General features: G+C 38.8%; 1 protein-coding gene across 3 annotated transcripts in view; it reads left to right on the top strand.

Annotated features, from left to right (window-relative positions):
* Positions 1 to 1411: 1411 nt before the first annotated feature.
* CAB39 (calcium binding protein 39) overlaps positions 1412 to 25323 on the top strand; it is an 85423-nt gene continuing 61511 nt past the window's right edge. Inside the window, exon 1 of one of the 3 annotated variants that reach the window (XM_074364462.1) lies at positions 1412 to 1748. The gene's annotated coding sequence lies outside the window, so the exon portion shown is untranslated. The other 2 variants (XM_074364464.1, XM_074364463.1) reach the window with 2 other exon arrangements.

The raw sequence follows: 25323 nt of genomic DNA on the forward strand, positions 1-25323 counted from the left end.
TCCAAGTTCCTCCCTTCATATCTGTTTCTGTTCGTCTTCCCCATTTCACCAAACTGTATCTTCCAGGTGCTCGAGAAAACAAAACAGAAACAAACAAACAAACAAACAAACAACCTGAGAAATCAATAAAATCCTGCCAGCTCTACCTTCTAAATGTGCCCAGAACCTGACCACTTCTTTCTTTAGTCTTCCACTGGGCTGAGCCTGTCTCTGTCACTGGATTATTTCAAAAGCCTTCTAACTGGTTTCCTGGCTGAAACCATCAGGCCCTTTAGGCTGGTCTTCACACCACAGCCTGAGAGTAATTCTTCTGAAATGTCAGACCATGTCTTTTCTCTGCTCAAAACCCTCCTAGCCCTGTTTCATTCAGGGCAAAAACCATCGTCTCCACCTAGGTCTGTTTAGCCTTCAGTCTCGCCCCATCTCTGCCTTCTGCCCTCCATGGCATCCCACCTCAGGGCCTTCATCCTTGCTGTTCCCTCTGCCTTTCCATACACATAGCTCAAGGTACTTTAGGCTCTTTCTTGGAGTCGCTGACCCCCTGCAGAAGTACTATGAATACCAATACCCTGCACTCTCTCCCTCCTTAGCCATTGTGGTTTTCCTCAACAGCACCGAAAACCATCTAATGTCACATATATGTTTGTTGGTCTCAGGAGTAGGGGCTGTTTTGTTCATTGCCCCACCACTCAGAGTAGCACGTGGCACCCAGTAGACGCTCAAAAATATCTGTTCAATTACAAATTAAAAACAAAGCAACAGGAAGAAACTAAAATAGGCATGTATGGCATTTTTCTGTACCAGAGTCTGTCAGAGTCTTGCAACTCATTATCTCCTTCATCATCGTAAGCCTGTGGTACTGTATTACTATACTGTTGAGTGTGTGAAAGAACGTAGGAATAGGGAAATAGCCCATGGAGACTAAATGGTGGAGTTGAGGTTCCGATCGAGGCTGTTGAATCCTATTAATATGGATCATTCGATCACCTTCTAGGCTTTCTCAGAGGATGCCAAAATGAGTTACCCAGCCCTGGAAAGTATGAAGGGATGAATCTATACAAGTCGGGCCCCGGCCTTTAGCAGAAATAAAGCTTTGTTAAGAATTCAGGAAGTGGTGGTAGAAAGTTGACAGAGGATTCCTCCAGGAAGAGTGCTTAGACAGACGACAAATGGCTGAGCACCTACTTGTAAGTGGCAGGTTGAAAAGAGAGGAACTCTCCTCCTCTGCTTCCGCTTTTCTCTGCGCCCGCTAGCGCTTCGGCCTCGGCCCGGACTCCTACGTCCTGAGTCCGCCCGGCCGCCCGGGGGCGCCCGAGGCCGAAGGGGGGCGTTGCGGCGCCGCCCGACGTCGCGCCCTCGGCGGCTGCGCAGTGCGCACGTCAAAGCCGGGCTCGGGCTGGGAGCGGGGAGCGGCGCGGCCTGGGAGAGACTGAATCTGCGGGAGCCGGGCGAAGGCGAAGGCGTTGCCGGGCCCCGCAACAGAGCCGCAGCCACAGCCCGAACGAGTTAGCGCGCGCAGCAGTGCGGCGGCCGCCGCGGGAGCCCCTGGGCCGCCGTCCGCCCGCGCAGCCGCCGCCGCCGCCGCCGCGGGATCCTGTCGCCGGGAGCAGGAGCGGGCGGAAGACAACGGAGGGGCCGAGCGCCGGAGCCGCGCCGCGGGGACCGAGCGAGCAGCCCGAGGCGGCGGCGGCCGAGGACGGGGACGGCGACGACGTGGAGGCGGAGAGGGAGCCGCCCGGCCCAGCCCCGTGAGTGACCCCCGGCCCGACCCTGCTCGCGGCGCGGACGCCAGCCCGGCTTCCGCCTGCTCTGCCCCGGCCCGTCACCGGCCCCGGGGCTGCCTCCATTTTCTCAGGTGGCGGCGGCCGCCCCGGCCCGCTCTGGCCCAGGAGTCGGGGGAGCGGCCCGGCCTGCTCTCTCCGCCCGGCCTGGGTCCCTCGCGGAGCCTTCCCCCCTCATCTTCGCCGGCGCGGCGCCGGGGGCCTGCGGCCGGAGCTCCGGGGGCCCCGCGCTGTCCTGCCAGCCTCCGCGGTTCTCTGGCGGGGTTGGCGGCGTGGGGATGTCCGCGGCCGCAGCCGGGAAGGCAGGGAAGTGCGGGCCCGGCCAACTGTCACTCCCACCGCACAAGGGCTCCGGGCACCTGGCTCCTGGCCCTTGGTAAACTTCCTGTTATCGGGAGGCAGAGAGCATCTCTGTGATCTTCATTTCGGGAAAATGCCTAACTGATTTCTGGTTAGGAATTGTGCGGCCGGAGCGTTCCCGAGTTCGGTTGAACCAGCCTGCACGCTCACTGTGTGCAGGCGCCCTGGTCTGTCCGCGCCGGAGGGATTCAAAGGTGAACCCGGGCCCGCGGTCCCCTCCCCCGAGGAGCTTACGCTCTGGTGTGGGAGATAAAACGAGTACACAAATAACCACGTTACAAGGAAGGAGGTGATAAGTCCTGTGAAAGAACTGCAAAATGCTAGAAAGGTACCCAGGGAAGACCGGACCGATCGATCACTTCCGCCTAGCAGGAATCTGGAAGGCTTCTTGGGCGAGGCGGTGCAAAGCGGGGTCTTGAAGGCCCGATGGGATTTGGGAGAGAGGAGAGCTGCAGAAGAGAACGGTATGTGGAGGCGCAGTAAAGCTAGAGGACAAAGGTAAAAAGGCATAGTCTGGAAATAGTACATAATGCAGTTTGTTGCGTAGGACCGTGGTGGGGAGTGGGGCTAGGCCAAAGAGTTGTTTGGGGGCCAGATCCTTGAATGCTGTGGAGGAGCTGTGGAGTGGCATTCTAAGGGAAACTTAGTGCTCATTTCTCAGTGACTCATGGGCCCGGAAATGTAAGCTAGGGGATATTAAAGGCGCTCTTGTGAAAAAAGAGAGAGGAGGCCCAATGAAGAGTTGACATTCTGCGCCTTGAGTATAATGCAGTTTGAGATCGATTTTGACAGCTTCCCGGATATTCAAATAAATCCACGTCCAGGCTAAGCAAAATATTTCTTGCAGAAAGCTTCATTAGATGTCCGGCTCTTAAGATGTAATGGAAACATGTGTATAAAATAAACTCATCTGCACATAAGGTGTTTCTGTTTCTGCAGTTCCCTAAAATGCATCAAAACTTATTGCATTGTGTAATAGGTATCTACATTTTGGAATTACTGAGCTGAACATAACTTACTTTGAAATGACTTTTGTGTAAGACCATCTGAATAATTGATGCTTTAAAAAAAACAGATTGTTACTAATATTCTGGGATAGAAAGTTGAACATAGAACCTTTTTGTCAAAAGGTAAAATGTTCTTAATTAGCTTTTGGTTATGAAAATCTTTATAGGAGAGCCAGAAGTGGAAGTCTGGCTTTATTTTGTGTCCCGCCCCCCCCCCCCCCCCCCCAGTTACTAGCAAATAATTAGCTGTATTTGAAGTCTAGACATAAGATCTATGGAAGCAGCTTATAATGTGTGTGTTTTTTTTTGGTAAGCACTTATTTGTTGTTTGCTTATATGACAAGTGAACATGAACTTTTTTTAGTTAATAAAAAGGCTTGTAAAATGCAGTAAGTACCATAACATTTTTAAAAATTATTTTTTGTAATCTTAGATTTTGTTACTGTTAAAATTTTTGCACATTTCCTCTTCAGTCTTTTCATGTTTATGTTTCTTTACATTGTGAGAAAAACTACATAGGTGTATATATTTATATATGTATAGCTTTTATTAACCTTTTCTTTTTGTCATTAAATATCTTCATATAAAAATATTTTTACTGAAGTGTAAGGGAAATCTTGCGTGTATTATTTTTCCTGACAAGACATTATTTACCTCAGATAAAATGCAGTAGTCATGCTTAATAACTGCTACCTGCTGCTGTGAACTTCTTTTTAAAGGCTTTTTGTTTGTAGTGTATTTATTAACTTTCCTGTAAGATTTCGATCCTATTGCTTGTTGAGTAAAGAAATGTTTTATTTTGGATGCAGTTGTCATCAGGTATGGAAGAAATCATACATACATTTCTGCCATATGAGTGGATGTACTTTTTTAGAAAGGCACTAAAAAGATTACTTTCATAGGTGGAATAAAATCTCCCATACACTGTGATGCATCTCCCCCCACCCTTAAAAAATAGTCTTTGTACTAGGGCCATCCATATAGGTTAACTCCTATGTGATCATGACATCACAAAAATTCAGGTTAGATGTATTTTGTTTTCCTATTGGTATTTCTACAGTAAAATACAGAATTTGTCATGAAATAATTTGCTGCTGTAACAAAAGGGACTTTTTTTTTTTTTATTTCAAGGCAGTTCATTAGCAGGTTCTTGTTTAAGCCAGTTTTTTTTCTCTTGTGCTTTACAATCTAAAATGTATTAATGAGGTCTCTGTTTCTGTTTCTAATGGCATATAAAGTGAGATACTGAGTTAAACTGTATAAATTTTCGTAAAGTTAACATAAAAGAATAGATAAGAAAGCCCAGTTTAAGTATGGGGCTTGGTTTGATAATAATGTTTTATTTGAAACTTTACCTGTATATTGCAAATGGGTGTACCACATGGCATCCTTCATTAGTTTTGAATATTCACCAAAGTTTTTTCTTTTGATCAGCTTTTATTGTTAGTTACTGATTTCTGTAATTACTGCCATACTTTACTAAACGTTTTTTTCCAGGAGGGGTTGACCATTGATCATTCACAGTTGTGCCATCTGCCATAAAAATACAGACACAAACCCAAATGCCTTCCCACCCCTTCTCAGCAGGCAAAAATGAAATCCAATATGGGACAGAATTTCATTTCAGGTACTGTCTTCTGGTTACCTTTCTGGTGATGTCTCTATTTTAAAAATCAATATTCCACTTTTCCACCATTCCCTGTAGTTAGGAATTTGATTTTATGGGTGATGTTTGGTGTTAAAGAAATAGGAATTGATAGGTAGATTCATATGAATAATGATAAAATGTTAGTAAAACTTTGTTGTGTGATAAAGAGGTGGGAAAGAAGATCAAACCTTTGAACCTCTGGGTTAGATTGCTTGTGGTTTGCTATTTAATTATTGAGGTATAAAGAGCTTGTATTTGTGTGAATGCAGATCAAGCCAAGTAGCCTAAAAATTGCGTAACAATTTAATCATTGGTCTATATTTTGGTTTTATTGGAGTGAAGACTGGTATTGGAGCCATCCTTAATTAAAGAAGGAATTGAGCCATGTGAGTTCTCACTTTGTCTGTCTCACCACTCAAATGACTGTCCAGCTGCACCCTAATCATTACCTTTGTCAGTCCAGAGTATGAGCGCAGAGCAAAGTGAGGCAAATAGTTCTACCACCAGCATTTGTAGAGTAGACCAATCTTGGAGTAAATGCTAAACATTTGTTCTACTTCTGTTTCTTAGGCCTTCCAAGGATTCTGGGAAGGGTTATTGCAAGACAGGGTGGCAGATGATAGACTGTGGTGATAAAATTAAGGTTAACAGCTTATTGCAATCAGCATTTTGTTTTGGGGTGTGTGTGCGTGCACGTGTGTGCATATGTGTGCGTGTGTTTTCCTCCGATATGCCATTTCTACCCCCTGAGCTCCCTGACCCCACCCTGCTTTTAACTTTTCTCTTGAGATAGAAGGGGTGAGGGGATGGCAGAATCGTGGTTTTTTAGCAACTGTGTTGTTAAGTTGGCAGAGGAAGGAAGAATGGCATGCAGAGAATTGCAAGAAATCAGTCAGGTATGAAGTAGATCTAAAGGAAGAAGGTAAAGCCTGCCCTGGTCACCTGTGTTGGCGGTGTCCAGCATGTACCTATACACATGATCCTTAATATTTTGGGTCTAATTTGAGATTGTGATACTCAGAATACAGTGTTTAAGTTGTAGATTTGTGCTTGCTTGTTTATATGTATGTATGCACTTTCATATGCGTAGTTACAAAGCAGAAAATCTAGTAAACCAATATTCAGTGGCAGTCTGGTTTTATATAATCCATCCTTGGGAACATTATCCAGCAGATAGACTATTGCTGACCAGGGAAGTATGATAATGTTAAAACATCACAACACTTTGATTATTGTGATAAAATGTTTGTCTGAGAAACAAAATATATATTTTGTAGCTTGACCTTAATTAAATTGCTAACTTCTTAACTTTGTCTAATGAACTATAGCTTGTTCTTTTACAGGGTACTGTTAACCTGTTAGTCACTGTTCTCTCCCTCCACAGTAGATCATGTATAAGCTGTAATTAGGCACAAGGAAGAAATAACATGAACAGATTTCCATTTACACGTCTATAGTTTAAGGCTCACTCTGAGATTTATATGATTCTGAGAGCCTGTGTTACCATTTGTTAAAAGCACCAATGCAACCAGACTCCTGGATTGTTGAACCCTCACCCCTCCTGTGGGCTCCATAACTTTAGGCAGGTTCTTTCTCTCCTGTCTAGCTTAGATTCCTTGGATAGAAATGATATAGACCATATGAGAAGATTGTAGGGGAATTGAATGAGTTACTATGTCTAGAGTGCTTAGAGCAGGGCCTGGCACATACTAAATTTTGTGATGATGGTGGTGCTGATGCTAGACTGTTTCCAGGAGAAGAAATGTGAGAACTTTAGGAATCCTGTAGGGGAATGGTTCTTTCTGCACATGGGTACAGCGAGGCCTACCATAACTGGAGAGGCATGTGGCTGACTTTGAGCTGTAACTGGTGGATTTTCTCCAAAGTGGAATTGTGCTTTGGGGTTGTGCTACTTACCACCTGGTTCTCTGTTCTTCATTCAGTTTGCTTGAAAGAAAGTTTTATATTATGTAGTAATGTCTTCTTTGATCTTTTTCATTAGCATTTACAAAGATTGTATTCATGTATTAAATGGTTTATGGCACAAAATCCTTTTTTTAAAAGGTGTTTAATATACTGTTTATCATTGTGGTGTAGCTGGCAAGTTTTGAGGGGTAGTTGTATGAGTATAAAGTTGAAATAGACAAAGAATCAAGCGGTATTATCCCCAGCATCATTGCAGGTGGGAAATCAAGGTGAAGGCTTGTGCACAATCACACATTGTGCAGTTGAGCTAGAATTTGAACCCAGATATACCTGACTTCAAAATCTGTGCTCTCTGAAACAAAATATGACTCTCTCATGTGAAATAGTTTTATTTCCTCTGTAGGGTCTTGGTTTCTTGCTAACTTTTTTTGATTTAGTGCTTTAGAATGAAGGTTTGTAGATAGAGCCTAATGAGGTCATTAATAAGTTTCCAGGCAGTAACCACATTTTATAATACAAAATGAGATGTGTTATTCTAAATGCTCTAGTTGTGTAGAGTTATAATCTGATTACTGGTTTATAGTTTTTATTAGGCCAGTAGGTAGTATTTATTTTTCATGTTAGTCTTGTAGAGTAGATGGGAAGCCTTGTGTTATAGTGGGCAATGCAGAAGCCTGGAAAGTGGAAGATCTGAGCTGGGTCTTGACTCGTTAGCTAGTCATGTCACTCTGGGCAAGTCGTCGCACCTCTCTAGGCTTCAGGCATCCCATTATTATAATAAGGGAGCCGGCGGAAAAATCCCTTCAGTCTCTTTTGCTCTATTTTCAGGGATCCTGTATATAGACTTTCTGGAGGCTGTTTTTCCTCTACTGAGTACCTTTCCTCTTTGCCTGTGGTCTTGAAGTAGTTTCTTTACGTGAGCTCTGTGGCATGTAACCATGCTTCAACATTTTTTTCTCCTGGTTGGTCAGGTGCCTCATGTTATTTCACAATACAGTAGTTCTCTGCTTCAGGCAGTCTTAGATTAAAATATATATTTTTTCAAATTTTTTACTTTCGTACTTATGAATAAATGGCTAAGAAGTAAATGTTATGTGGTTGTAAAGTACAAGCTTAGTAAGTTAATGATTAACAAATACTCAAGCCTCACATCCAGTTTCATTGTCAACTTTTAAGTACTATATGTTGTGAAGTTCTATGAGCTAGCTGTTTGTTGTAGGGAAAGGAAAAATATTAACTAAAGGCAAGGGGAGTGGAAAAGAAGAGACTAAAAATATAGAAACAAATTTGAAGATGTGAAGAACATGCTTAAGATAGTATTCTTTGGCTATAATTGGTACTAATCCTCTGCTTACAAAAGGGTGGTATGCTGTCTTAGATCACAGGATTGTTTCCAGCCCAGGGTTCTATCACTGATAAGAGATGAGAGTGAAATTCACCACCCTTGGGTATTTATAACTCCTCAAATATCTATTTTGAATTAATTTGTTCCACAGCATTTTTTATTGCCCATTTCCTGGCTCCTGTTTTACATGCCAGTCTCAGAGGTTTCCTAGTCCAGGTAAACAACCCTTCCCCTCTTTGTTGGCATGTTATCAGCCAGTTTACTTATTCTGGATTCTCCAGCAGGGAGGCAGAAACTCAGGTCCCCGAAATGATCCTTGCAGATTGTTTGGCTGTCTATTTACGATATGGCTTTATTCTCTGTTCTGCCTTTGTGTGTTACAAGTTTTTCCTGTGTATGTGAGATTTTGTCTCAGTAGATTTCCTATGTAAATTTTGTACGGTAGATTGTAATTTATTTGAATTGCAGATTTTTAAAATCTTTTTTCATATCTCTTTTCTCAACCCTTTCCCCCATCTCGTGTTTTTAGAGAATAAAACATTGTTGTGGTAAATATATATTAAATGATTCAGCCATGTAATATTCTGATGAAACTAGTCAGCAGAGATGAAATATTTAACCAAAATACAATTTTCTGTGTATTTTCTGTATTTCTGCTCTATTTGTGCTTATTTGAATTAGGTTTTAAGCTGTAAAGCTGAAGCTTATTAGGATTTCCCTTTTCCTGATAAGTTCACATAAAATAGTATTTCCTAAGTTGTGTTTTGCAGAATCTAGTCTTGTGAGAGGTTAATACTTGGTGGGAGAGGTTCCAGAATGAAATTTTAAGTGTAGGAGAGCACTGGATTAAAAATAGTTAATCAGTTTTTATTTTTTGATAGTGGTTGTGTTTATTTTTTTTCTTCTGAGCTTTTCAGTTTTTAATAATGTGCATTGTGACTGTCTAGGAGGGAAATATAAATATTTCCCAATTTGTTAAGTATATTTGGTCACAAGAACACCCCCTTTCCGCAGAAAATACTCGCAGATATCTTGAAGGAGGATTCTATTGGAACATAATTTGAGAAACCCTCTTATTTTCATACTAATTAGTATGGAATTCAAAGTATTTAGTTTTTAATTGGGATGATTACTTACAGCAGGTTTGGAATCCAATTAAGGTTGGAATAATTTAGCTTTGTTAGGTAAAATAATGAGCTCTTTAGGTGAGTAACTTTTCAAGACCTCCCCTCCTCCTTTTAAACTTCAACCCACAGTGAGAAATTACATTTTTGATTAGTGACTCAGGACATATATAAACACACTGTCAGAACTGAAAAAGAAGTTTCATGAAACAGTACTTAGGCCTTTCTATGTACAATACATGCAATCTGATACTTTTTATTTTGTTCTATTTTGGGGGGTGGACAGAGTATGTTGGTTCCTTTTTTTTTTTAGTTGAAGTATAGTCACTTACAGTGTAAATCTCTGGTGTCTGTTCTATTTTTTAATGTATGTTATTAGTTACTAAAGTAATTCACTGTTCAATTTGAGAAACACTGTGAGGTTACATGAATTTATAAACTCTTAGGATGTTAGAATGAGAAGGTATTGTCAAGACTGTTTTATGAGTGAGAAAACTAAAGCTCAGCCTGGAAAAGGAAGGGCTCTAGCCTGAGAATTCCTGGACTTAGATTCTAGCTGTGTTTTCTTGAGCAGGGTGGTTAGTGCACATTCTGCCTCGGCTTTTCTCATCTGTAAAATAGTGGGAGTAAAACCTATGCATGAAATGGTTGTGATGATTTGAAGATTCGGTAAGAAATGCTTTGCATAATGTGTCTGAAATGCTGTAAGTGTTCAATACCTTTTAGCTTTTACGATAACTGAAGTTCTAAAACTCCTTCTACTGTACCATACACACTTTCAAAAATATTTTAAGACTTTGAAAATGTTAAAGTGGCCTTCAAGTGAACCTGGACTCTTTTTGATCTGTACTTGGATATATCATTTATTGTGATATTAGCCCTTTGGAATAGTAAGCTTTAAAATATCCAAAAGGACCCACTTAAAGTTGATTTGCCTCATAGCTGTAAATTGCTTTATGCTATACTATTGTATTTTTTAAACTATTTTTAACAAGATCTTAAACTTAGAATAATCTTTCTTTATAACATGTAATTAAATATAAATAAATACATGACCTATATTAGTGATTAATTTAGCATTCTTATAGTTACAATTCCCTAAAAGAACAAGGTAATCAATTTAGCATTCTTAATAGTTTTGGTTCACTAAAAGAACAAGGTAAAAATTGTTATTTACTGTTTTATCTGCAGTTTTTAAAATTCCCCATCCTCAGTATTGCTGTTGGGGGTTTAATTTTGTGACCTGACCTAAGAAAAGGAGTATTTAGAAGGTGTTATCAATGGTGGGGGCCAATCCAGTTCGTGGAGGATTCTCCGTTGTCCTGAACTGTGCTGGCTACCTTAGACATTTCTGTTACCTACTGAGGCGTTTACATTGTCTATCGCTGATTAAATGTTTCTCTTTTTGTTTCTTTCACTGCCCCTTTGTCCTCAGTATGGCCTTAAGTTGCTGAAATGAGAAGTTGTAGTCAGCATCATTGAGGCCTACCAATTCAGTATTAAAGTAACATAAAGATTCTGTACTTGTAAAAGGAATGAGGAATGAGGTAAAAAGGATAAATAATTGCTAACATGGCCCATGTTACCTTCTGGTATAAAGTTTAAGGCCTCTCTATATATTTACCTCATTTAATCCTATAGTAACCCTATTTTCAGGTGAGTAAACAGGGAAAAAGAAGCTAAGTAATTGGTCTGAAGTCACACCTAAAAAGGGGCCCCAGATTTGAAACCCTGGTCCCAGAGGGTATGCTTGAACCCCACCATACTCTGTTGCCTCCACCACAAGGTATTGAAATGTAGAATCATCTTGCAATATAGGTAATTTCTGTTACAGAAACTGATGAGATCAAGTTTTTTTTGGTCAGGACGTGTGATAACCTAGCACACTGAGAGAACTTTCACATTACTGAGGAGCTGGCAGTGGTCTTTGAAGCGCTGTGGAGAGAGGGAGCTAGCTGTGCAGGAAGCTTAGTGAAGCTAATGTACTGTTTTTCCAAAAAAGGAAAAAAGGTAGAATCCATGAACCATAGACACTGAACTTGATGTTGATTGCTAGACAGATTCCAAAAAGAAGTGAGTCCTTAGCAAAGTGTTGATTTCTAGAAGCTACCGTCCGTTTATTAACTGTTTCTTTTCCTAACAGGATTTTGTTAAGTGTCTTGGATAAGGATGTAAGTGAGACGTGGATCTGTACAGATTCGTTTCATTCATTTTTGAGATTATTAGTAATTTAAGTTGGAATATTTTCTAGGGCTTAATAGGACTTCGTAGATGACTTAGAAGTCATTTGATGTCTTTACAAATTCATTTTACTTATGTTCATTGTATTAGAATATAGCTTTGCAGTACCCTTTTCCTCAGCTGGCAGATTAGTTGCATGTACAGTGGCCGGCATCCCTGTGCCTTGTCTTCTTGAGTAGGCGAGAAGGAACTGGTACCATCTTCCTGTACATGCACACCGCAAAGTAAATACTTCCTAGTTTTATATTGTTCTTTAAGATTGGTCATAACCCATTTGTTTACTCAAGAGCTAGTCTTGTTCTGATTCCTGAAGACTGCGTAGTGAGTGCCTGGAAGTAAGTTGATGGGAAGAGGGCTAGACAGTCGGAGAGAGCTCCTTCCTCACAAAAGCTAAAAACTTATGGTGGAGGGCAGAGGGGTGGTGAAGGTGAAGAATGTTAGCTTTTTCTTTATCTTGTGAAAGCTCCCCCACTTTTAAAATTAAATGTAGTGAGGGATGAGCGTGCTTAGCATAGGATATCATAGGTGTTTGGAAAGGGCACAACTATTTTTTACAGAGGCCTTTGTTGTTGTTAAGAAGAGGAAGGAATAAGAAAGGAGGAGGAGGAACAAGACATAGCAGTACATCCAGAAGAAAGTGACCAGAGAGAGAGAGACTGGATCTAAATTTGTATGTCATGTGCAGCTTTGAGAAAGCTAATCATGAAAGTGGAACTGGTTGCTTTTAGGAATTGTCTCAAGGGGTAGAGCACTTGAATAGATTGTTAATCGTGGAATATATTTAATGTATATTAAAGGCCATGGCCTCCTAACCAAAAGAAAGAGAGGAAGGAGCTTCATACCTTGATAGTATAGAAATTAAAAGTTCTTTTTAAAACTTTGAAAAACTTATCAATAAACTATCTCATTTATTCTAGATCCTAGAAAAATACCAGAAGATATAAAAATCATGTTTTAAAACCAGCACAAATGCTCAGAAGCATAATAAAATATAAGAAAGACAATTTGATAAGATATTCCGAAAGAAGAAAACTATGTTTTAGTTTCACTTATAGAAATAGCCCTGAAAATTCTCAGTAAAACACCAGCAAATTTAATTAAATAGGAAATTCTCTTAATTAAAGAGGACAAATGACATGTAACGCTTGGTATTTACTGTGTGCCAGGCATTGTTCTAATACATTATTATTATTATCCTCAGAACAACCCAAAGAAAGAGGTGGTTATTATTATCCTCATTTTATGGGTGAAGAAATTTAGGCCAAGAGATTAAATAATCTGCCGAAGGATAAATTGCCAGTAAGTCACAGAATCTAGTTTTGAACCCTTGGGTTCTGGCACTAGCATACATTGAACATGCTGTATCATACCAGTATGTGCCAAGATTAAAATGTTAATTCAACAGATCTTCCTGATTATGAACTCTTTGAAAGCTGGTAGGAGGTTTTGAAAAATCTGTCTTAAACCAACAGCAAACAACCTACTAGTGGGAGAACACTGGTGGAATTCCTCTTGAAATCCAAACATGAAACAAGCATGCCCAGCACCTCTGATGTTTGATATCATCCTGACTGATGCAAGAATACATCAAATAAAAGTTATAACTGTTTGAAAAATGGTGGAAAATAGCAATATTTGCAGATGTCACAATCTTAAACCTAGGAAAACCAGTAGAATCGATTGAAAACTAAAAACGAGAGTTCAGTAAGATAACTATACCACATAAAGATATTTAAAAGTTGGTAACATTTTTCTTGCTGGCAATATCCAGTTATAAAAAAAAAAAAAACTGGGACAAAAATCTCATAGCAACAACAATTGAAATTCTTCAGTTGGGAGGATTGATATGAAGTGTTTGGGATCTCTATGAAGAAAACTAATATAAACTTAATTAAGTGAAAAAAGACTCAAGCATGGAGAGTTAACCTTGTTCTTGAATGTGAATACTGAATGTTATGAAGAAAGAAAATTTCCCAGGTTAAATTAGTGTACTGTTAGCCAGAGAGTACTGTCAGACTTCTAGAAAGGCAACTCAGGGAGTTTAGTGAAACGTATATATGCATCTGCTACATAAGTGAAATCACACATCGGTGGGGAAGGAGGAAAGATTATTTAGCTTTAAAGAAGATTTTTAGATAATTGGTTATCTGTTCTTTGGGAAAATCAGTTTTGATAATTAAGCTACCCTTTGTGAAAATAAATCTGTTGGGAGGATGAGTTAAAAAATATTAATTAGAAGAACATATAATTGTATGAATATTTGTCAGACCTTTGGATGAGAAGCAGGTTTATTTCCACTGCTGTCAAGCAATTGAAAGGAAAAAAACACTTAAGATAAATATGTGAAAAAAATTTTGCATGGTAATAGAAGGTAAATACTTACCTTCAGTACAGTAAAAGCTCATACACGTTGGTAACTGCCATTTATTAGTAAGCTCCCCCTATTTTTTAAATGCTATCCTGGGCATTTTACTCATGTTAACAATTTAATAGTTATCCTATCATTTTACAAATAATCGAGACTCAGAAGGTAAATGTTTTGACCAAGGGTTTTTGTGTATACTTCTAAATGGCAGAACTCAGATTTGACCTTGGGTCTGATAAGATCTTACGCCTCTTAACCCTTACCAGAAGTTGTTTTTCAAACAAGTTGTAAGGCTAAAAACGCTGGATAAATGAATAGTCAATTCAGATAGTGACTAAATAAAAGAAATGCAAATAAACAATGAGAGAGAGGCTGTTAAATAGAGATTTTAAAAATCGGTAATGCTTCTGCTAGTAAGGATGCGTGGAGACTTGAGATAAGGCAATGTCATATACAGCCCAGCCCTCTGTATCCGCAGGCAGGGTTGGGGTGGGGTTGGTTCCAGGACCCCCATGAATACCAAAATATGCAGATGATTAATTCTCTTATGTATCAAATGACATAGTATTTGCATATAACCTTTTTACATCCTCCTGTATATTTTAAATAATCTCTAGATTACTTTTAATACCTAATACAATGTTATGTAAATGTTGTAAGTACAGTGTACAGTTGACCTTTGAACAACATGGGTGTTAGAGGTGCCAGCCCCCTGTGCAGTGGAACTTTACCGACAGCTCTCTGCATCCATGGATTCAACCAGCCTCGGATCTTGTAGTACTATGGTACTGATTTTGTGGGAAAAAAATCCATGTACGTGGACCCCTGAAGTTCAAACCTGTGTTCAAAGATCAGCTGTACCTGCTATGTAAATAATTGCCAGCACATGGCAAATTCAAGTCTTACTTTTTGGAATTTTTCTTTTCTGAATATTTTTCATCCATGGTTGGTGGAACCCCTGGATATGGAGGGCTGAGTATATTGCTCATTTGGCCTTTCAGGAAAATTGTATGGTTCAATGTATATCTAGATTCTTGAAATGTTCATTTTATGTAAGTCAGAAAAAAATAAAATAACATATTCATTTTTCATTCTTACTATAAGTGATCTCCAGTGTCTCAAGAACAATCTAGATATTTTATTGATTATGGTGATGGCTGCACAACTCTGTGACTATATGAAAAACTAATGAATTATATACTGTAAATAGGTGAATTGTGTGCTGTGTGACTTACATGTCAATAAAGCTGTTATGTAAAATGATCTAGATATTTTAGCTGTCAGGAAGAAGAGAAAAATAAAGTTTGCTTCTCTGAATCATTGAATTGTTAAAGATGTGTGAACAAGCTAGATTCTTCCAATTGATGCTGCACTGTTTTTATCTGTATGCCTGATTTGATGCAGTATCATAAGCCTAGGTGGAGTGGTGCTGAGAATATTCTAGTAGTCAAAGGAGAGAGAGCTGGTAGCCCAGTGATGTCATCTCTTAGTAGAGAGCTCAATAGTTTTACTTCAGGTTTATCAAAGTCAGTCTTAGACCACATGCTTGGGTTACACCTTACACCTTACCTTCATTTGAAACTCATGTGCACGCACACACTCTTTCACTATTGATGTTCCTTTAGTATCCCACCTTGTGAGGAGTATATGAACATGGCCTTGGCTCTCTAGGGGCATGCATGAAATGTATTTTTTTTGTAATTTTTAAATGCATGAGTGCATAAGCCAGGGTAAAACAACTCAAAGTTTCAGTAGAGGGAAAAGCTAACACTGAGATACTGGGCTCTTGGGTGAATTAAACCAATTAGATCAGCCTGCTCTGATCCCTTTAGCAATGAGAACAAGGTGTGATGAATCAGGGTAATATTTAAGTATATGTCTATAGGAGAACTGGTAAATTGTTAACTACCTAGCCTGGAGCAAAGAGCAGTTGGTGAGAGGTTGAAGAGTTAATAGTTATTCCATGACATGGGCATATTCCCCCCAGTGAATTGTTGGTGTTTACTGATTTGAAATACCAAACATTGCCAAGAGACACTTATTTTCATCATCACTGACAAATATTTATGTGCAGGTGACCCTGCTAGGCCTTGATCTGAGTGGAGGGTGCTTTGCCCTTGCTGCTTCAGGGTAATGAAGTAGAAAAGTGGCAGGAGACAGTTTAGTAGGGGTAACCAAATGTCCTGGTTTGCCAGGGAAAGTCCAGGGCTGTGCCTGTTGTCCTCACATAATTAAATCATTCTGTCCCCTTTTGTTCCCTGAATTGTCCTGGTTTTGGATGATAAATTATGTTATCTAATGTTTAGCAATTGCAAGACTAGCTGGTTTTTTACTCCCTCCCCTCATTTTTTTTTTTTTTTTTTGATGCGTAAGGACCAGGGCTATTTTTCAGATCCTCAGGTGTCTCCCCCTAAAGTGTGGTTCTTGAGGCATTAATTCTGTGGCCATGGCAGCTATCTGATCCCTCTTTGGAACCAAAGGGTTTTCTGTAGATTGGAATCAAAAGACTTTTTTTCTCTGAATGAGAACGATGATGTTCCAACTCTAAAATGTTCTGCTTTACTTCAAGTCAGATACTTAAAAGGAGAGATTCTAAATGTAAACACCTTGTTTTTGCCCAAATTCCCTCTTTCACCCTTCCTCCACTCATATATGTAGCTTCTAAGGACCTACTGAAGAAAGAGAAGTTGAGGGGTTCTAGTTTATGTTTCTAAATGTTTTTAACATCTTTATTGTGGTATGGTTCCTGTACAGTCAACTACACGTGTTTCAGATGTGCAACTTGATGAGTTTTGATAGATGTATACACACATGAAACCACCACCGCAATCAAGATAGCTAACACTTCTATCACTAGGGGAGTTCTAGTTCTTAGGTGATTGTTATTGAATGCCATGTAATTCTTGAAAGAATGGTTTAAAGGGATGATGTGCCAGTATTCATACAGTTATATAATATATTTATGTAATCCTTAATTCTTTTCCATATTTCTTCCAAGTTTTAGAGCAACTGTTTTCAAGGGAAAAATCAGGAGTTTCACAAAATCATCTTGAGAGTTCAGTTTAGGAAGGCCAGGGGAAAAAACGGCATTTAATTTGCATTTGCTTATATAATCTTGAACTTTATTCTCAGTTTGTGACATAATCTGTTTTCACATTTTAATTTTTTTATGTTTCTTCCTCTGTCATTTAATGACACATATCAGATCTCTGGGCCCCAAAAGTAAGTATGCAGAGTACCTGGAAAAATAAAAGGCGGTTCCACTCTCAGTCTTCACTACGTCAGTTTTGGCCTCTGAGAGTTTTAAGAGAGATGTCTAAGGTCTCGCCTTACTAGAGTGGCCTTTCTGGGACACAGGGCTGGAGCAGTGATGCCTAGGAAGTAGCCCCTGTGCTACTTGGAACACTGTTTCTTTCAACAAGGCAGGGATTTAATGAAAGTTTATCCCAGGGGAGAGTCAGACACTCAGGCTGTGGGAAAAGGCAGAGATGCACGTGGGTCCAACCAGTAGTTCTCACCAGGAACACAGACTCCATGGTGATTGTCCAGTGCAGACCGACTTTTTCTGCCTGATAGAAAGGCAACCACCTACATCTCTTATGGAGCTTCAGCCTCTCAAAAGACACTTTAAGCAGAGATCTACTTGCCCCTCTAGGCTATTTTGCTGTGGACAGCAGGGGTACAATTCTTTTAAGACTATGGCACCTCCCATTGGAGCTGTGTTAATGGTGTGTGTATGGTCGGGGGGTAGTTGCCAGAAGGAGGTGGTGCTGGGGATAATATAGAGTGACCGTATGAACTTCCCAACTGTGAGGATTGTTGGGAGTCTCATCCTCCTGTCTGATTTGTTTAGGTGTCCAAGGTACACGTTCTAAAGGACTTCTTGGTTGCTTGTCTGCCCTGAGGCCACATATTTCTTGCTATTCGTATTTTGTCCTTTATCTCTCTTTTTAGCCCAAGCAGGTTCATTTTAGCTCTTCTGGCCAAAGATATCCTCAAGGCCCAGAAGACTGTGAAGGATAAGACCATAGGATACTAAAGGAATTCCACCTTTGACCAAAAAGCCATTGCACTTACTTCAACAATCCTCAGAATACAGAAGGAGGGACTGTGTGGACCCGAGTTCTGTTTTGTTAATCTGCTTTTTGTCTAAACCAGCAATGTTTGCTAATTGGGTAGCTTTTGGTTTAGCTCATCATTCTCAGTTTGTTTTGATTATAATGAAATGCCCTTTGCCTGTCACCCTGCCTGCCTCTGCCCTCATCCCTAGTTATATTCTTCTTGTTTTTCCTAATTTCCTAGAAGATACTGGAATAAAATATACAATAAAGGTTTGGAAGTACAACTCAGTCACTATTTTAATTTATGAATGATATTTTTTACACTAGTTGAATAGCATACATTTTGTATAACTGGCTAAAAAATATTTTCTATAAAGGCAGCCATTTAGACCTCTTACCTATAATGCCTCATACATAACAGGGGCTTGAAAAATATGTTGAATAAACTTGGAAGTATTTTAAATTTATCCTTACTTACCAAATGGCAGGGACTGAACAGGCTTTGCATGCTGGAGTCGGAGCTCTTTGAGAGGTGGAGGAGTTGTGATAACCATCTCTCACATTACAGAGGAGGCCTGGGCCGTTGTTATTCACAGAAATTATTTGACTCTAAGGAAAAATGATGGAAGTACTGTATTTTGCTATACACTGTACATGTTGATTGCTTTGATACACTTTCCCTATTTGACTTAATTTAGTAATCTTTTCCCAGATAGGATGTTACCTGTGTTACCTGTTTCCACTCCAGCAAGAAAATTGACCACTAGATCCTGCAGTATTTAACAAATTTATCATGATAGTAAGGTTAAAGGCTACACCTCATGTTAAAATTAGCTAGTTCATTTTTCATGTTCCTTGCCTTTCATTTTAGGAAAATGGAAAAATATAGGGGTATGTTTCCTTCTTTTTTCTCCTTTCTGTCCCATCTTCTCCCTCACCCCCAAAGAATTAGATAAGGAGCAAAGAAAAAACAAGGAAAGACAAATGAAATGATTCCTGGAGCAGGGTTAGTACACAGATAAATGCATGTCTTTGACATGAAGTAGCTGGGGACCACTCATTTTGCTTTGACTTTTAGAACAAAGAAGAAAACAAGCTCTATTGCAAGGTTCTGTTCAGGAAATAAAAAACAAACTAGCCACTGAGCAGAAGCATAATTTTTTCAGAAACTGAGACCCTGTGGATCCTTTATTAGTGCAGCTTTGGGTCCTTAGTATATGTCTCAGTTCTCTACAGTGTCTGTAAAAGTACCCAGTTCAAGTTTAAAGCATCTTAGTACAAGATATAGGAATAATGTTAGACTGGCATGCAGTTTAATTAAATCACTACTTTTCTTGATGCTCTGTACGTGTGGAAATGGCCCCCATCATTATTCATGCCACTGAACTTTTCATTACAATTGGGTACCAGAGATGTCCAGGGCTATAGTTTTCTTGTAACTGCTCTGCTTTGACAGCTGAGGGGCCAGCAGCAGTAATCATCTGCCTTTGAAGATTCAAAAGCTTAACCAGCACTTTATTTCAAATCTAGGTGCATAAATTGAGTTGGAGGCCAGGTCATTGTTTGCCTCAGGAAATAGTTCTCTGTTCAACATGCAGATGTGTTTAACGGACAGTGTTTTATGTTATAAGTAGTAGTTTTTTAAAATTTGTTATATTTCTGACACAGAAGCCCAGCATAAAAACCTGATAAGAGTGAGGTATTCAGGCCAGAGAGGAGGTAGATCCTTACCTGCTGCGACCTTAGGGCAAGATTTAAAAGCTACTGTCAGATTCATGGCCAACACCATTTTAGTTTGGGAAAACTTTAAAGCCTGGCTCACCGGACTCCACTTTGCCCCAGCTACCCCCAAGGACACTTGTACAAAGCCAAATTTTAATATTTAACTCAATAACTTCCTGTTTAAACCACTATGATTCTGATAGGTTGGTGATATGGTTAGCAGTAACTTAAACATTTAGTAGATCAAGTTAAAAACCAAGAAGGTAGGTTTTTGAGGCTTGCACAGAAATGATAATCTCTGTGTGCTTTTTTTGCAAATTTTAGAGCACTTCCACAAATATTTTAGTAATCATATTCACTTAAGTTGGTAGCATTCTTCTGCTAAATAGCAAAGGAAAAACAGAATCCCATGTTCAAAATTTTTGCAGAAGGAAATAATTTTTTAATGTAAGTAAATGTATCCATTGTAGCTTTTCCTGAGTGTTTTGGGGGATTAACTTTTTATACTCTCTTGGGTATAAGATGTTTCTGTTGTGCATTTCCAATACAGGTTTCAGATTAAAAAGCAAGTTTTCCATTGTGGCTGTATTGTCATGTCAACACTCACCTGGAAAGCACCACTCCATAAAGTGTGGAATGTTCTTTGAGCAATAAAAGAAGGCATGTGGTTATTCTGTAAACAGCACTTGAGTTTACAGTGAGTTCTGTAAACTCATTGCCTTCTGCCTTCCTTTTCATTTGATACTTTATTACCCACCAGAACTTGATGAAATTACAAAATAATTTTTGTTTCCTTATCGTAGTTCAGATTGTTGCATAAAGCTCCCTAATCAGTCATAATACATTTTTCTGTTATCCAGATTTATTCTGCCTACAAAATGCAGCTCAAGAAACATCTCGTCTGTTGAAGTCGGCACACAGTGCCCTGTCTATCCTCTGAGCTTGCTACTCGGATCTCTTATTTGGGTTTTTTCATGCAGGGTCGGGTGGCATACATTAGTCTTCCATAGATTTCAGTCTTCCTGTGTGTGCCTTTTCTCCCTAGAACACAGTCCTGGAACTCCTAGTGAATGTGTGCCACAAGATGAGGTGTGTCCACATCTTTTGGTCCCTGAGCTGAGTTTTGGCTGTAGAATTGGGAACTTTTTCCCTTCAAAAGCACAAGCAAGAGTTATATTTGATCATGCCGGTCAGTTGACAAGTACATTCACTTACTTCCTCTGAAATAAAATGCTTTTCAACCTCATTGTTTTATCTAGAATTTTTCTCTCAACCCAGGATCAAGCCTCCATATGCCAGTGAGTATGTTGATTGGGAGGGGTGGGAAGGAATGTTGACCAGTTAGAAGAATTCTCAGAGAAATCATCCTTGAGTAAAGTGTTCCACATGGTCCTCTAAAGGGCCATGCAGTTGTATATTCTGTGACTCCAAATACTTCTGCTGGAAGAAGTCTATTTACACTGAATACGACCATACGGTGGCCTTTGAGCAGTTTAAAAAGAAAACAAATCTTCGAATCTCCAACTATGGTGCTTCAGCTCAGGCTGGTTTTGTGGCATGTTTGTGCTTTTGTGGGCATTTAGCCAGAACAGAAATAGCCTCGCTGGACCTTGAAGAAGACCGGGTTTACATCTGATCCTCTAGAAATAAGTTTTAAGTTTATAAGTTTTAAAAAGGAAATTGTTTATTCAAAATACAGTTTTTCATTGAAATGACTAAAAGGAAAGAAAGAAAAATTATTTCACCACTCTCAGGTGTAACTTTAGAACCACAGCATTTTACCTTTTCAATCTATCTTAATTCTTTGACACAAAAGTAATTTTCTGAAAGGCTTTTATTTTTCATATTTGAACTTTGTTTCAAATTCTCTCACTTGTTTACTGTTCAAGTTGTGAATTACACTTTTTTTTTTTTGTAAAGAATTGCCATCTTTTTAAAAGAGCAGGATTGGCTATTTGCTTTTCTTACTTACCAAAACGTGGGTGAGACCGTGATGTTTGCTCATGATCATATGGACTGTGCTTACACAGCCTTGTGGCAAAGGGAGTAGTAAATTTAACCAGAAGAAAAATGGAGTTATAATATTATCCTTGAAGATTGACAGTTTCACATTTTAAAATATAGACATTGATTAACTTTTCGTATTATTAGAGTGCTAATTTGTGAAGAAATAGTTGAAGTTCACCTTTTCTGACACTAATTCTAAAACTATGATTATATAACTTAATTCCTTAGAATGTGAATGAATCAGTGTAGATAAAATTAAAGATGGCTGATCCATATTGATAAAAGGCCTTTAACATATTCATGGAAATCAGTTAATTAGTCATGTATTACAGATGTTTCTAAATAATGCTTTGTAATATGTAACTATGATTTCAGGTCTTAAACCAAATGATGAAATCTTTTTGCCTTGTAATAATTTGAGAAGTTCAGCATTGTGAATAAGATAGCTATCATTAGTAAATGAACCACCCAGGTTGATTATAAATCTGTTTTACACTGCGGGTCCCATATTGTCAGTTGGTTGTGAAATCAACTTAGTGGGCTATGACTAGCATTTTAAAAGGGAGGGAAGGAAGCAAGGGACCTGGATAGAATAAAATAGAATGGAGAATATCAGTGTAATTTTACATAGTGAGGATAAGTGCTGTTTGGTGATACTTTCTGTGTGTGATAACTTATTTTTTGTGTATGAATATATGTGTGTTATGAAATCAGACAAATCTGTAAGCCATCACCACTAGTGGTAATGCAGTTAGGTGGCCTGGTGGCCTTGTGGTTGTTTAAATGACTGTACACACAATGCAGACTGATGGCAGGCTTTAACTGGAAAGTTCCAGTATTTGTACTTTTAGCAGGGAGTAAAGGCTGTGACTTGCTGATCAGATTTGTAGTTGACAGACATCTGGTAAGGAAAGCTAATAATACTCTGGATAACAGAATCAAGATCCAAAAATAAAATTGAAATGTCAGATGTATATTGAATCTAAATCAGAAGCAATTTAATATGAATAATTATTGTTCAACCCTGCAGATACATCCTAGAAAGCTATAGTAAACAGTGGGTGAAGATGTGGTTCACTACCGAACATTGAAGTCAATTAAGTTACTGGATAGAGATCTCATGTAATGTATCAAGACTGTTAATGGTGTTTATATGAAATCTGTGGATAGGTTGTCTTGGCTGGTCAGTGGGCTGGTCAGATTGCATATGGAGTATAGGGTCTCGTTTGGAACACCACACTCTTAAGACGGATGGTGACAAGCTGAAATCCTAGAGAATAACTGGAGGGGGTTGGGGAAGCGTGTGGTCCTCTGATTGAGCCAACTCCCCCAAGTTGTATCTTCTTTGTAACAAAATCACAACTGGATACATTTTATAGAAATTTGGTTGCCAGCAGTGCTAAATGTAGTACAGACTGAATATTATGGCTCTTGCTCCCAGACAGCTCACAGGCTAGCATGGTGATGGTAATTTATATGTTAATACGTCTGATTAGACTGTTCAAAATGCCTGAGTTCTTTCTATTTGACATCTCTCGCATACAGTTTATTCCAGTCCCAGATACAGGTCTTAGGACATAAGGATACAGGTCTACTACAAAATATTCCTACCTGATGCCTACTGAAATTGCTGCCAGGTGTGATGATGTAGTCTGTCAGTTTACTTCTAGGCCTAGTAATTTGCCTCTGGCTTTGCTTAGACTGAGATGAGTCTAGGAATGGAAAGTATATTATATCATCATTGGAATCTGTTTCTAAAAAACATGTCTATAAATTCATTTTTTTTAAATATTCTCAAGTCACAGACCTATACTTTTGAAAAATCTATCAAATTTAAATGTTTAACATCATCCTTATTTAACATGTATTTTAGTATAGTTACTATATGTAAAAAATACATTCTGCACCCCTCCCCCAATAACTTAAGTAGGTGGTAATTGGAGAAAGGTCATGAATTCATGTTATAGTGGATTTCTTGATCGATTTTTTCCCCACAACTAAGCAGTCCTGGTATGAAAGTTGCTTCACTGTCAAACTGGATAATATAATGAGGTTTGTTAAATTAGTTTCTACTAGAACTAATTTCAGAAAAGGATGTTGTTTAATTATAAATAATTTCTGATATCTATAATATGAAATCATGTATCATATTTAATATGCAGTTACAAGCCTGATAGGAAATCTGGAATTCATAAAGAAGATAGATAAAGCTGGAAGAAAATGAAAATTTTGTACATTGACAAAAAGTTGAAGTACAAATGGTAAACCAGAACATATTTGCAAAAAAAAAAAACCTAGCTGAAAGGATAATATTCATAATTATAAATATCCTATAAATCAGTAAGAAAAAGACTCCAAACCCAGTAGAATAATGGGCAGTAGAGATGTACAATTTTGATAAGGAAACACAAATGGATAATAGACATGAAAAGGTGTTCATGTCGTCAATGATCAGTTCAAATCAAAAGAATCAAATTGATGAGCGGGTAGGAAGAGGAGAAGGTCAAGAAAATAGCATTTTTAATCTGATGGACCGGCAAAAATCAAAAAGATCAATAGGGCTTATGCTGGGTGGCTGGTGAGGAGATGGCTGCCCTCATGCACTGCTGATGGCAGCATAGATTGGCTTTTGGTACAAGCTACTGTTCTTCATGTTTTGACCCTCAGACTGCTACCTTACCCCAGTCAGAGCCTCCTTGTCTTCTGTCATTCTGGTATCTGATATACAGAACACTGTGGTCTTTTTGTGGCCAGAACAGCCCTTTGCTTTGTCATTCTTTATAGAAGATTGCTTCCTAAGGTGGACAGGTCAAGTATCATTTCTTTGGTTTTTATAAAGATGAAGAACTGACACATACACTCAGTGACTGTCCAGAGTCAGGTATGTCTGGCTGGTAGAGAGAAAGACAAGAAGTTTCTTTATTCTCACTCATTTTACATGACTTCCAGGAAAAAGTCAAGCTGGGCAGACAGGTTGGGCACAAAAGAGAAATACAGTAATGCATTAGAAATAAGACCTGAAGCCTATGTATGACCTGAGTATTTTTGCTGAAATAGTTACAAAACAGTCTGTCCTTTGGAGGAATGCTGCAGTGACCTCCTGCTGACTCAGAAAAGAGATGTGTTGGTCCAACAATTTCAGCTATGAAAAAAGTATGTATTTACTTATATAATGAATTTAAAAGACATTGTTAAATGTATATTTTGTGTGAAATTATTGACATAAAATATTTAAAAGTTTTGCCAAGCTGTGTTCATACAGAAAATTGAAATATAAGGACGTAGACCTCAAGTTATATAACTCGACTTTATAATATTATTAAGCAGTTTTGGAACTTGACGTTCATTTAGTCACAACTAGAAGAAAGACATTTAGAAGAGTACTCCCATTCATGACAACTTATTTTAGTCCTGAGCAAACTACCTTTCTTTTAAACAACAAAAGATACTTGAAAACTGTATTACTGGGCCAATACTAAACTGGAGCAAGAAGCAGATGTATAAAGAGCAAACTTTTCTGTGGAAGCCAGATTCAAGTCATTGTGTGTGCGTGCGTGTGTGTGTGTGTGTGTGTGTGTGTGTGTGTGAATTTTTAAGGTTTTTTAAACTTACAAGAAAGATGGCAAAGAGCTCTGAAACATGATAAACTCCTAAGAATTAGTTATGTTCAGTTTGCTTAAAACACTGTCAACCATATTTTTAAGGGAATTCTAGAACTGTTTAAGTGATTGTTTGT

This window comes from Camelus bactrianus, chromosome 5, assembly GCF_048773025.1.
Source record: "Camelus bactrianus isolate YW-2024 breed Bactrian camel chromosome 5, ASM4877302v1, whole genome shotgun sequence".
In the NCBI taxonomy this organism is placed as follows: domain Eukaryota; kingdom Metazoa; phylum Chordata; class Mammalia; order Artiodactyla; family Camelidae; genus Camelus; species Camelus bactrianus.